General features: G+C 41.6%; 1 protein-coding gene across 2 annotated transcripts in view; it reads right to left on the minus strand.

Annotated features, from left to right (window-relative positions):
- Positions 1-8066: 8066 nt before the first annotated feature.
- LOC124170585 (prolyl 4-hydroxylase subunit alpha-1) overlaps positions 8067-14895 on the minus strand; it is an 89641-nt gene continuing 82812 nt past the window's right edge. For both annotated transcript variants that reach the window (XM_046549384.1, XM_046549385.1), the window contains exon 12: positions 8067-10439. The gene's annotated coding sequence lies outside the window, so the exon portion shown is untranslated. The remainder of the gene's footprint in view (positions 10440-14895) is intronic.

The following is a 14895-nucleotide window of genomic DNA, read 5'->3' on the forward strand; positions in this document are numbered from 1 at the left end:
TGGCGGCAAGTGATGGTTGCCCTAGTCCCTGTCGCCTTTTTGTTACCGACGCCGCTACGAAAACTCAGGTCCTGGTGGATACGGGGTCGGATTTGTGCGTTTATCCGCGCGCACGGGTTCGAGGTAAGCCCCTAGAGACTACATACGAATTATTTGCGGTGAATGGGACCGTTATTAAAATATACGGTTGGATTTTTTTGTGTCTGAACTTGGGCCTACGACGAGACTTTAAGTGGCGTTTTATCATTGCTGATGTCGAAAAACCTATTATTGGCGCCGATTTTTTGTCTTTTTACGGACTCCTTGTCGACATCCGCCACCGCAGGCTGCTCGACGGACTAACGTCCCTTTCAGTGAACGGCGGCAGGGCAGTGCCACATTGTGTACATAGTATTAGTGACTCGATTAAATTTCAAGATGGCAATTGTACATACTTAAATGTGTTGCGTGAGTTCCCGGGAATATCCCGTCCCACGGGGGCACCTAAAGCACGCAAGCACCCTGTGGAGCACCACATTCGTACCACACCAGGCCCTTCCGTATCGTGTAAGCCACGCCGGTTGGCACCCGCGATGCTCCGCGTCGCCAAGAAGGAGTTCGATGGCATGCTTCAGATGGGCATCGCCAGTCGCTCCGAAAGCTCCTGGTCGTCCCCGCTGCATATGGTGCCAAAGACGGGGGGAGAGTGGAGACCGTGTGGTGACTACCGGGCGCTGAATGCGAGGACTATCCCGGATAGATATCCTGGGCCCCACATTGAAGATTTTTCGATGTCCCTTGCCGGAAAGTGCGTGTTCTCGACGATCGATTTAGTGCGCGCGTACAATCAGATCCCGGTGAACGATGAGGACATTAAAAAGACCGCAATTACAACGCCATTCGGCCTTTTTGAGTTCCCGGTGATGACGTTTGGACTCATGAACGCGGCGCAAACGTTCCAACGTTTTATGGACGAGGTGTTGCGCGGACTTGACTTTGCTTATGTGTACATAGATGACATTCCAATCGCTTCTTCTTCCGAAGAAGAGCACGTGCGGCACTTGCGCCAAGTTTTCTCGCGGATGGACGAGTATGGTGTAGCCATGAACCCGGCTAAGTGTGTGTTTGGAGCGAAGGAAGTGCGTTTTCTTGGGTATTTGGTGTCTGGCGAAGGCACAAAGCCTCTGCCCGAAAAAGTGGACGCAATCAGGAATTATTCGAAGCCCGCTACGGTGCAAGAACTGCGGCAGTTTCTCGGCATGATTAACTTTTATCGACGCTTCATGCCGCACCTCAGATATGTTCTGAGACAGAAGCGAAAAGTTCGATTCCAAAATCCCGGAAACAAGAAGACGTATTTACTGGATAGGGCTCTAGGATCGAGAAAGTTTTGAGACGAATAAAAATGGACGTAATTTAGAGTATTTTGTAAAGTGGAAAGGATATCTATCCGATTGAAACTATTGGGTTGCTTCCTTATCCGTCCGAAAAATACGAACAAACTTTATCTGACACTACCTACCGATAGCTAGAGGGAATTCCACCCAAAAAATACGATAGCTCATTACCAAACTAAGTTGATTCAGCGTATCGATTTAGGAAATGATGGATGGTATGTTTTTCCCGCTGAGATTTCCGTTCCTTCCACTGATAATTTAACTAATAACGCTCCACAAGATACACCTGTAGTTATTGAAAATCCTACTCCAGAGCCTCGCGGAGCAGAAGAGGATACTTTTAAGGAATATTGCACCCGAAAAAAGGAGGGGATAGTTCGAGGAGATGAAAAAGTAGTATATGCTTAACTTCATAATAACACCTACTTTACTATTCCAATTGGCTACTGCGGTATTATAGCATAAGGATATTACCTGCAGTTTGCAAAAACGAACGTATATTTTAAATAAAATAATGCGTTGAACATCGATGAACTAAATACAAAATTTCTCAGGCGGAGGTTAATGAATGTCTTTTACCTATTTCTTACCAAATTTTAGCGAATAGTGTAAAATACTTTTTTCTCCGGGAACATATGACTCTTTTACTGAATGATTCGAAGCTCTGGGAGGGTTCAGTTGACATCGCCAGAGAAACAAAAATGACCTTTTGCTATTATCGGCCTTTCTCGTAAGATTGTGGTTGAAAAATTAAACGCTGACAGATATTAATTTACCTAGAATCATCGATCACTGGCGTAACTATGGGGGGGGGGGGGGGTGAGGGGGATATGAATACCCCCCAAAGACTCAGAGAAATAAAAAAATATTTTTACTATTGTCTAGTTTTGACTCATAATAACTGCATTTGCTCAAAGTGAAATTTTAAGTGCCAAAATGGTGTAAAATATATTTCCAGGCATTTAATTTTTCAAAAATATTCCCGGACCCCAGTTACTCGGAGGGGGGGCTCACCCTCGACCCTCCCATCCCCACCCAAAGCAGATTCCTAGTTACGCCACTGGCATAGATGACCACTAGGGCGGATCGGAAAAATCGATTTTTTTCAAATCCATCTGGCCCAATGAAAAAAAGTTGTGGGACCGATCAAAAATAAGGCCTGAAAAATTTGAGACCTCTAGGTGAACCCCTGACCCTCGCTCAAATGCAATTTAGGGGGGGAGGGTCGGAATTCGAAAAATATAGTATTTTATGGTCATTCCCTATAGATTTCGCCGAGTTACTGACCTCTAGGACAAAAAGTTCGTGCATTTTGACGTATCTGCCACCGTTTAGCCACAAAATGCCTAATTCGAGTCCGCGTCCGCGAAGAAAATATTCCAACGCCCACGCAGCGTCGCGGATGCAAGAGCCGCAGGCCGATCCCTTCCCCTCCACGCTCGCTTCTCCCCCTCCCACGCCTCGAATACAGCAAAATTCATCCCACGCATGCTGCTAGGAGGTCGTTTATCTTTGATAATATAAATCGGAAGATGGTAGAAGGTAATAAAGGAAGCGTAGTGAGACAACTTGTCCCTTATTAGGCGCCTCGTACGCGTTATACAAATCGATATTTACCAGCTTTTAGAGAAGTGATGAAATAATTTTTTGTCCGAGAACGCAAGAAAGGAACCTACGGTCTATGAAAAGTCCTCTCGAGTGGCTATAAAGGTTTGCGAACTATAGTGACGCTTCCTTTCCATTATGTGTGTGGTACCTCAGGAAGTACTAAAACTCACGGATAATGCGAATAGGTCAAAAGTAGGGTTTTTTAAAAAGTACATTACTCAAGCACTTTTGAAGGAACATTTGAAATTATGCGATATTTTTGCGTGTAAGTGCAAGAAGGAGCACAAGGTCCCCCTAATGAAGAATTTTATTGAGAGGCCAGCGGACGAAACTAATATTAATGGCTGCTGGATTGAGTCCTAAAGAAACTCGACAACTGAGGGAAAAAAAGGGAATCGTCGGAGAGCGTTGAGACAGCATCGTCAATTCTTGTATGGTAAAATAGTATCAAATATTTTCTTCATCAATTCATCCGAAGAAAATTAAACTGTAGAGAAATCATCCGATTTTTATCCCTACGTTCCTCATGAAATAAACATTCAGGCCTAAACTCAAACTGGAACTTCTGCGGGAAAAATGCGTCTGCCAAATGTGATAGAGCGATATGCAAGAACCAAGAAAGAGCAATGATCGTCCCCGCAACTTTATCTGACGCAAAAATCATAACTTCGTTAGGTACATCCAATGTAATAAACCAGAATTACTAACGTAGACAGAAAAAGATGCCAATTATTATGAATACGAAAAGAGGTATTAAAGGGTGTCATCAAAGGGCTACATTTTGATGGAATGAAAGGCTATCCTTTGTCTGATGAAAAAAGGCAAGAGGACTTATCAATCCAAGTTTAGAAGGGAATGTGTGGTGTTAGTTGAAGAACCAGGGTCCCACTTTTGGGGGTTTGTCATCCCTGTCGGAGGATTAGCAAAAGTTATACAATCTGCGATTCTCGATTTCTTTCCGAGTGAAACTTAGATACACAAAATTAAAAAGGATTTGAATGCGATGGTACCAAGTGAATACTGCACAAAAAGGAGGCATCATCCCTCTGCTACAAGCATAATTCCAACATCCCTTGCTGTGTGAGTAAACTCTTCTCGGGATTTCCACCGGGTTAATTTTTCCATAATGGCAAACCTTTCAAGCTCCGACTCCGGGCTCATCATCAGGGATAAATTTTGTTGAATCCCGAGAAGAGTTTACCCACATTTGCCGGGAAAGCATCAAATCATATTTCATCCCTTAAAGAGGTCTATTTGCTAATTGCACTAAGTTCACTTAGATTTGCGACATAAACATTGGGAGGGGCAATCTAGGGACCCAATTTGCGTTGCCGCAAGGATGCGTTTGGCGACCAATCCGAGATTTTTTAATTGCTGGATTTTAATATCGACGTAAAGGGCTACCCGCTGATGATATATTGGAGAGAGACTCCGGTTCCTTCAGTTGTACATGAGCTTAGTGCTGTGGAAATTAAAAATCTATTGATGAACGTTCAAATTTGAATTTAAATATTTCTTTTTATTATCAATACGGACGAGAGATTCGTGAAGAAATTCACCAAAACTTTGTTGACAACAGCGAAAGACGAGGAATGACACTGACATAAGAAATACAGATTGGAAAGCAGATAATTGAGTAATTCTTTCGTGATTGTTCCTCCACAGACGATACTGAAACATTAAATATTAGTTACACTAACGAAGAAAGACGTACTTGGTGCATATTTTGTTGCATTTGGGGCGTGAGAGAAGCGTGCGGGGAGGGGACGCGAGCGGTCATCGCCAAAAATCCATTTAGTCACATCTGTCGGACAATGCCGAAATTGAAGCGCATATCCAAAGTTCGCACACCTTTATAGCCACTCGAGAGGACTTTTCATAGACCGTAGGCTCCTTTCCTGCGTTCTCGGACAAAAAATTATTTCATCACTTCTCTAAAAGCTGGTAACATCGATTTGTTTAACGCCGACGAGGCGCCTAATAAGGGACAAGTTGTCTCACTACGCTTCCTTTATTACCTTCTACCATCTTCCGATTTATATCATCAAAGATAAACGACCTCCTAGCAGCATGCGTGGGATGAATTTTGCTGTATTCGAGGCGTGGGAGGGGGAGAAGCGAGCGTGGAGGGGAAGGGATCGGCCTGCGGCTCTTGCATCCCCGACGCTGCGTGGGCGTTGGAATATTTTCTTCGCGGACGCGGACTCGAATTAGGCATTTTGTGGCTAAACGGTGGCAGATACGTCAAAATGCACGAACTTTTTGCCCTAGAGGTCAGTAACTCGGCGGAATCTATAGGGAATGACCATAAAATACTATATTTTTCGAATTCCGACCCTCCCCCCTAAATTGCATTTGAGCGAGGGTCAGGGGTTCACCTAGAGTTCTCAAACTTTTCAGGCCTTGATTTTTCATCGGTCCTACAACTTTTTTTCATTGGGCCATATGGATTTGAAAAAAATCGATTTTTCCGATCCGCCCTAATGACCACTGATGGTGACGATGGGACAAGGGAAGCATCGCGTCCCGCTCTGAAAATATTTGTCCATTCGGACATAATTAAAGCACAGTTAGCGGGTGATTCGCTGAGTGGTTGCATACGCATTTTAAAAACAAATATTGGTGAATGCCAAACGTTCAATCAAATTCACTATTTGCCTGTAGAGAAGAATAATATCGAAAGTACCGAAATTCTGTTGAATGATTAATTAGGTGAGCCCATGTCTTTTCGTAGTGGTCATTAAAGGTCCAGAGTAGTGTAACACTTTATGCTTGGGTGAAACCATCTCATACAAGCAAAATGTAAACAATGTTGGCTGCACCATATATCATAAGTCATTTGTTTCATATTCTTTGCACAGCAGAAGAAGGCGTTTTGTGTCCCCAATAAAGTTGTAGTAGCAAATTGACCGTTGAGGGGGTTGGTTTGTTTGCATGACGCACCCAAAATTTCCCCCAAAAAATTCCAAATCATCTGCAAATAGAAATCGTCACTTAATGAAAAGAATAATTGGCGTAATTTTATCATTTAACGACGAGATGGAACCCGTGGTGGATCGATATTAAGCCGGTGTCCCACGGTCAAATTTGCATCAAATTGTTGACCAAACGGGATGGGGGTCTCCCACGATGCATCTCATTCATCATCTGGACCAAAAGATGGAAAATAAAAGAAAGACGATATTTATGTAAACAAATGTGGAAGCTTGTGAAGTGGAGTAGTCTTTTTCAGCAGTGAAAATTGTCTGAGCAGGCCTCTTGAACTTAAAAGAGGCGAAAAAAAGAAAACGTAGGGAATGTTGGACTTGGCCTTGGCCAGGAAGGGGATATGAAAGCGTTGGAATAGGCGTGCTAAACATGTTGAAGAAGGAGTTGGCTGCTGGTGTTCCCGTAAATTATAAAAATTACTTGACAATGAGAGAAGATATTTATGATGCATATGCCGCCGTGAGCAACGAAGATCTCGCATCCGCCCATGAATCTGATGACGAACTGAATGCCCTCCTAACATCCAGTGGCGCAGCGAGGGGGGAGTTTTGGGGAATAAACCCCCCCCAGGGCCCAGAGAAATTTTTAAGTTTAACTTTAACAGACATTTTTATTCATTTTACTGAATTCGATTGATATTATTACTAGAATAGTGTAAGGATTTATAAAATATCCCCCAGAAAGCCGTAAATCTCACAATTTTGAATCGTTTTTATAAAATTTCCGCGATTTATTAATCTCGCACCTACCCATTATCCTGGAGGGTATTCCATACCCCCACACACCCCGGCATTAGTTGCACCTGAACCCCCCTAGCCTTGATTCCTAGCTGCGCCCCTGCTAACATCGAGCACCACTCCCTCACCCTCCGTAATATCATCTATCCCAAGGCTAATACGAACTTATTCTGGGTTGTCACCCGTGCTACCGTCGCCTTTTCGTACCCGCCGCTCTTCGGCAGAAAGTTTTCAATTCACTCCACTTACTGTCTCACCCGGGAATCAAAACATCGACTAAACTAGTTACAGACCGCTTCGTGTGGCCATCCATCCAAACGGACTGTAGAAGGTTGGCGCGTGAATTTGTCCCGTGCCAGAAATCCAAAGTGTCGCGGCACGTTTCGTCCCCCATCAAAGAGTTCAGAACCCCGGGATCTCGCTTCGAACACGTTCACATCGACATCGTTGGCCACCTTCCGCCCTCCCGTGATTGCAGATATTGCCTCACCTACATAGACTGCTTCACACGCTGGCAGGAGGCAATTCCCATAGCCTACATATCGGCAGAGACTGTCGCCAGAGCATTTTTCTCGAGTGGATTGCGCGCTACGGAGCCCCAGACAAAATGACAACCGACCAGGGACGGCAATTTGAAAGCCATTTATTCTAGCAACTCGCGACCATGTGCGGATTCTCTCGCCTTTTGACGGCTCCTCGGCAAACGGCATGGTTGAAAGGTTTCACCGCCAGTTTAAAGCCGCGATCCGTTGCCAAGAGACGAGTGATTGGGTCGACTTCCTTCCCGGCATCCTCCTCGGCCTCTGCGCCAGCTGGAAAGATCTTTCATGTACCTCAGCGGAAATGGTGTTTGGCAAACCCCTGAAACACCCTGGTGAGTTTCTCCAACCTTCCTCCGCTCTCTCTACCAATGACCCCACTGATTACATGATACAGCTCCGAGCACTCCCCACGAAGCTCACACCAGCCTCGCGGCACGGCGAACGAAACATTTTCATATTCCGGGATCTCGCCACCTGCTTGCACATTTTTGTGGGAAACGACGGGCCAGGAAAGTCATTGCAACCACCTTACGATGGACTCTTTAAAGTACTGCACCAAGGGGAGAAGAACTTCCTACTGCAGATCAGGGACCGAGAAATGTAGGTGTCCGTGGACCGATTGAAACCAGCATTCCTTGCCAACGAGGACGAAACGATCGGAGAACAGCATCCCACCACTGAGGACAACGTAGTCCTACTCCTGATACCGCCACCTGCACTTCAACGAAACAATTTGTGCTCAACCACACTCTATGAAACAGAACGAATCACAGAATGCCAACTACAGCACTTTGGCACTGAATAAAAATAAGTTGTTATAAATGAAATATTTAATATTCATAATTTGCATAAGCAATACTTGATCCAACATGGATGGTAAGACAAGCATTAAAAAATGTTACCAGGATATCCTTGTAGAAGTTCCAGAACCAGCAGGCCAACAACCCCTATGATTCTCCAAAATGGCACAATGAAAACATCATCCAAACAGGCTCCAGTTTCTCTCATCACCCTTGCCCAGTATAAGCCAAGGGGTAATATATAAATCAAAACTTTTAAAATGGCAAAGATGAGCAACTGGGATGTCACCTCTTGGTCATTTTACCATGATGAATAATGTGATATTTACAAGGAATAGGCAGGCAATAATTACGTCACATTCAGACATAATTATGATTTTTGCACTCATCAGAGGAATATAAGACTTCATTAACAAGATGATCTCATTCCTTCCATCATGAGGGCTAAAAAATGGTTTGTAATACACATATACATTCACAACAATCATCCCACCACTGCTGCACTTCATAGAGACATACTTTTCATGGACTCTCAATGCATAATTAACACAAAAGCAGGAAAAATTAATCAAACTAATGTTAGATGTACTCATGTAAGCCAGATATCTTTTTCCCTAATCACTCGTGAAATATACGGGTAAAAGAGAATCCACGTTTCCCTTATTGTTTTCCAACATTGCACAATGAAGTATTTAATCGCATTATCCTAAAGTAAAAAAATATGGAAAATAAAATAACATTTCATAAATTCTAACACTGCATCATAACATAATTAAATCCCATGAAATAGTTTTGAGGGAGGGTGAACTGCACACAGGTGATACATTACTTCCTTGAAATCAAAATCTTCATTGAAGAACTTGAATAGAAGATAAAACAGAAATGGACTAGAGGATTAAAGATTAATATTTTGAAAAATCTTTTCTTTCTTTTTAAGTAGTCTAAAGATTTACGAGTGCAGGACACACAAAGATATTGCTTACACAAGTAAATGTGCAATAGTTTTTACTCATTAGCACATTCCACCAATCATTTCTCTAATTATCACTCTTCATAGCCACGCCATTAATTTGAGCATCCAATTTCTCTCATAAACATCTTATCTGATGCAGGCATTACAAGAATATATTACAATTCATATGATAAAAGTCATGACACAGATGTTGCACTTGATTCTACATCCACCACAGCAGTAACGTCCACTCTCACCAACATGATCACGTACATGAGAGAGAATTATCCTGCATCTCAAAGTCATATTGAATATTCACCGGTTTGAATTCACATGCAACATAATTGGTTTTAAGAGTAATTGTCACCCTAAAATTGCAACCATGAATGTGAATTAGAGAGGACTCTAAAGGAAGAGGCTGGCCACTGGTGATGAGGCAAGGCTAAGAACCTGTCCGAGAGATCACATCCCCATGAGAAACCCTTTTCCAGACTGGCTGAGTCCGCCCTCAGGCCCCTGTTGAAAGTCCCTCCATTGAAATCCTCCCCACCCACACAAGAAAGAAATTTGCCTTCCCTCATATGCAAAGAACACACCACTCAAAAGCATTCAGTGCATTTAGGGGCCACCATCTTTCCAGCAGATACTAACAAGTATAGACCATACGTTTCCAGTGAAGCCATGTTGATTGGGGATACCTGTGAAGTCGTTGTACGCTGAGATTGTTGAAGCCTGGCTTAATCGAATCTCATTTTTAAAACAAGATTGTTTTTCTTTGATTGACCATTGTTAGTGTTTCCGAGTCAGCAACAATGCTGATACAGTTTCATTTGTTTTATTTCATCCCAAGCATAGGAGAGACTCAAGAATGCACTGTCAGTTATAGCTAGGCTATGAGTTTTTCCACACCAAATCTGTCATTGTAGGAACCACATCATAATACCTCTGGAACAATAAGTGGGCCACTACAGAGTTTCTCATGATGCACTGATTATCACAATGATCACATCATGCTAAAACCCTGTTGACTATCAGTTTTATGGGATACAATGCACAAATGGATGTTAGCATTCATGGCGGCAAATGATGATGCCGACAGATCGGCAGCAAGGTCTCACCACAGTAGGCATTGTATCATTTCATGCCATTTATCATACCTGGGACACTAACAAATGCTGCATTATTATAAAAAAGTGAGATTTTCAGTTTTAAAAAAGGAACATAATTTCCTCCTGAACTTAAATACATTCAATATCAAATGATGACTGATTACACTAAAAACTTGCTTTGGATTGAAAACCAATTTCTTATGATTGAACGAGTCATTTCAGATCAAGGTTTTCGATGGCACTGGAATTGATTCTCAAATAAATAATACAAAATTCTTTTTAGAGTTCACAACTTGAGAGTGGTTACTAGTGAAGGACAGCAGCAACCTGGAAGAAAAATTGTCACTATGAGAATCTTGACAGTGAAAATGAATTTTCAGCTACTATCGCGGGCATTACTTAACAAGAGGTAATTATTTATGGTATGTTATGAAAAAAATTAACCACATTCACTCTTAATAGAACCAAATACTAATTACTTACATTTTAAACCTAATTCTAAATAAAGATAAATTTTTACTTTGATTGAATCTGTTAAAAGCAACCACTAGCTATCATGACAAAATATGGTTTAATGAAGTCATACATGGGCTATAGAGTATGAATAAATGGCTTATGCTCTGTGATTGCTTAAGTTAGCTGCCAATTTTTCATTAACACTTTTATTATATCTAAGGACTTTAAGATCATCTAACAACACCTGGCCACCTATAACTAATATTTAAATTTCTGCCAATCAGCAATGAGTTCTCAGGGATTTAACAAAAATAAAGACTGCTCCGAAAAATGGGCAAGCATTAAAACTGAGCGCTTACGCAGCAGTCGCATTTGTGGAGAAATTGCATCCCTGGAGCACTCACTCTCTGAGTGTCAGACCACCTTGGATTTCCATGGCAGATTATCCATCGCCCCACCCTCCTCTCATTCTCCTTTCGACCTTGCATCAATCATTAATTCTGCAATCCCGAGAATGTACGATGCAAACAGTGAAAAGTTGATGTTTGGGTATACTTCACTGAATACTTTCCTGAAGGTCCTAATGTAGCAAAAATAGTCAATATGGTAGTCCTTAATTATCTTGTACTTTACTTCAAATGTTTTATCATTGCATACGATTAAATTATACACAATTGCTGGCCACGAATGAAAATTTAAAATGAATGAACCAAAAAAAGACTGAGGTTGAAGGAAAAATAGTGTTAACCTGACATCATATTTTTCGTGTAGGAATCTACGATCTTCCCTTTGCCCACGAGAGAAGATTCACTCCATAAAATATGTTGTTCATTGAGAAAATCATTGTAAATATGTTTCACATGCCCTTGTATTTTCAGCCAAAAGCATGCTCTCTATTTAAGGAAAAATTGAGTGAAATTAAATTTAGGTGAAAATTCCACGGCAGTTCCGAGGAATTTATGAGGGCAACCATTGCAGTGTGATAAACATTCAGTTAATTCTTCACCATCTTGTGGCACTCCAGTAAACAATTAAAGCCCTCGGAACTCAAAGAAGTATTCACTGATCTTCAAAATCCAAACCTAATGGTTGCATGCGAGCCTGTAATGGGAATCTAAAATCCCCTAACAGTACACGTCGCAAGCCCTCATTCAGAGGTTCATGGCAACTCCATAAAATAAGATGAAAATAGAAAAAATACTTATCGGACTTGAATGAATGGGGTTGGGTTGATTCCTCTAATTATAAGAAAGAAAAAAATTTGACTCTACCAGGACTTAAACCCTGGGTGCCAAAAGACACGATGAGCTTCTCAATGCACTGGGTTACGCCGCCTGCTGGAAATGAGTGCTTACTTGGGGGAATTCATACTGTGCAAATTTTATAATGTAATTATATTTTGAACCTATGCCTGTTGGGAATAAAGCTGTAGCACTTTTTCTACAGTAACTACCCCACTACTTAAGGGTGTACTGGCTATAGGATTCTTCTTTTTGTAGAAAGCCCTCTTCACCTGTGCTATTGCACTGACTACCTATTTCTTTCTTGCTTCATCCATCGTTAGTAATTCAGCTTCCCAAGTAAGAAAACTCTTTCACCTCTTCAAGCTCATGCTTTCCTAGGTTATGTTTGTCTTAGCCTCCTCTCTTTTGCTACATACTAATATCTTCTTTTTGTTGATTTTCAGCTGATATCTGGCCATAGCCCTTTCCATTATAGTCAAAGTCTTCTTCAAATCCTTCTCTGTCTCGACTATGAGTGCTATGTCATCAGCAAATCGCAGTGTACTATTTTTTTCTCCGTGCATTTTGACACCCAAAGCTTTCTCTTTGATTTCATTGATGGCTTTCTCAATGTAAACATAAAAAATTATGGGGGAAAGTGGACACCCTTGTCTCACCCCTTTCCTTATTCTTGCTTATGCACCGTTGGGTCCGCATTTGATCACAACTACTTGGTTTTTATACAAACTGTGAGCATTTCTACGATCATTGTAGAGCACTCCAATTTCTTTCAGAATTGTAAGCATTGAATTCCATCCCACGTTAATCGAATGCCTTCTCTAAATAGACAAATGCAATGAAAGTCGGCTTGCTTTTCTCCATTCTCTTCTCTATTAGCAGCCTAAGAGCCACAATAGGGTGGTTTCCTATTATTTCTTTGTTGCCTAAATCGAAAGATTATTACTCCTGGACTACGCATTTCACGCTTTTAGATTTTTAAATGATGATATCTATTTTTCCTGATTTAATGAAGAGTGAAAATTTGCAAGCGCACGAAAACACGACGGCTAAGGATGAATGCTGGGAAAAGCCTGTGCGACGTCATTCTGGTTCCCACTGTCGCCGTGTAAGGTGACCTTGGGGCGAGGATATGTGTGCCGCTGCGATGCACTTGGCTTGAGGTTGCTAGCAGGTAGCAGAGTACCCTGCTAGCACATAGCGCTTGGCTTAAATAAGAATCATTAATACCTTGTCAAACGAAGGAAAATTTCCGACAATAGACAGTTTTAATAGGTGATTATTAAGGGATATTTCCCTGAGCTCTATGCGTCATGCTCTCAGATGATGTAAAACTCCTATCTACTCATATAGAAACTAGGTCCCGGTGACACCACGTGGAGTGGCATCACTTGGGCGCCAATCTGGCCTTTTACAAATGCGGTCAAAATTAACCATTGCCATTTGTCTAAACTGGGATTTCTAAAGCCAAATAAGGGAACCACCCTATTGCTTCTCTTGTGCCCTTGCTTTTCCTAAATCCCAATTGGTCCTCATCCAGGAATTCTTCTGCTCTTCGTTCTATTCTCCTGTAAATGATTTTTGTCAGAATCTTTGGCGCATGTGTCATCAGGGTTATGGTCCTAAAGTCTTTGCACTTCTCTGCTCTCTTCTTTTTGGGTATAGGAATGATGATGTTATTCTCGAAGTCACAAGGTTAATCTCCTGATGAGTACATGTCGCAGATGGTTTTATACAGTTGAGTTAAAACCTTTCCTTCCACATTTTTGATTACCTCTGCTGGCATGTCATCTATTCCTAGGGCCTTATCCTTTCGTACATCTCTTATTGCAGCAACAAATTCCAATCTTAAGATGCTTGTTATAATGCCATCCTTTTCAACTTCACTTTCCTCTTCGATAGTTTTTGAGCTGAGTTTGCTTCCCTTGTATAATTCCTCCAGCTATTCCTTCCATCTCTTGGCTTTGTCTTCGTTTTCAATAAGAATATTTCCATACTTGTCCCTCATGGTATTACATCTTGTGCTCCATTCCTTGAAATGGTTCCTCACCATTACATACGCAGCTTTCACTTTTCCTCGTAAGAGGTTATTTTGCACATCCTCGCGTATGTTCATCATCCACGCTTCTCTAGCTTCCCTCGCTTGCAACAAATTTCATTCCTTATTCCTTTGTTACAAGCCTGTCTTTCCTCACTTGTCATGTTCTTATACTTTCTCTGATCTTCAATGAGATTTAGGACTTAATTCATGATCCATGGCTTTTTCTTAACACATTTTTCTTCTCCTTAGAACTTCTCTAGCGGCCTCCTGAAGCCCACTTTTGATATTTGTCCAGCTATTCTCCACTGACTTCTCAGTCTGATCTAATCCTATCTTGCTCTCCACTAATTCTTGAAAGGCCTGTTGATTTTTTGGCTCCTTTAGTTTCTCTAATTGCCATGCGGTCTCCACTGATTACTTTAATTTCTTGAATTTCAGATGGCATTTCATCATCATTAGATTATGACTTTCAAGTTGAACTAAGTGAATTGTCTTCACAAGGAATGGAATTGGTACAGGGGTAAACATCATATCTGTCACATGACAGCAGTGGTATATTCAAATGGCAGAATTGACCACACTCAATTCTTTAGGGGTCCACGAGGCAGACCGGTGGAAAAGAATTAATATCAATTCGCCCCCTGTCCACACTCTAGTGATCACCATCATTCCCTTCAAATGGTTCCACTCTGATGTGAGCTAGACTTACATGACAAATGAGCTAGAATGAAACCACAGCAGCATCATGCCTGGAAATCATATGCCTGTGGGCCTCCAACCAATATGTATAGAATACTCTACAAGGGCAAAAGCAAGTAAGATATCTTTAACAACTGATACAGGGAAGTGTTAGGAATCCTGTCATCCATGTTTTTATCAATCTCGAAGAAAAAAGTGAAAGTTTGTGAGCTACTGGCTGAACAAGGATGATAAAGGTAATTATGCACAATATCTCTTCAACCACCAAAGAAATCCCAGCTCCATATTTTCACTAATAATTAAGACAGCTTTCCTAAACAATGGAACATAATTGCTAGTTCCTATG

The sequence above is a fragment of the Ischnura elegans genome, chromosome X, assembly GCF_921293095.1.
Source record: "Ischnura elegans chromosome X, ioIscEleg1.1, whole genome shotgun sequence".
NCBI lineage: Eukaryota > Metazoa > Arthropoda > Insecta > Odonata > Coenagrionidae > Ischnura > Ischnura elegans.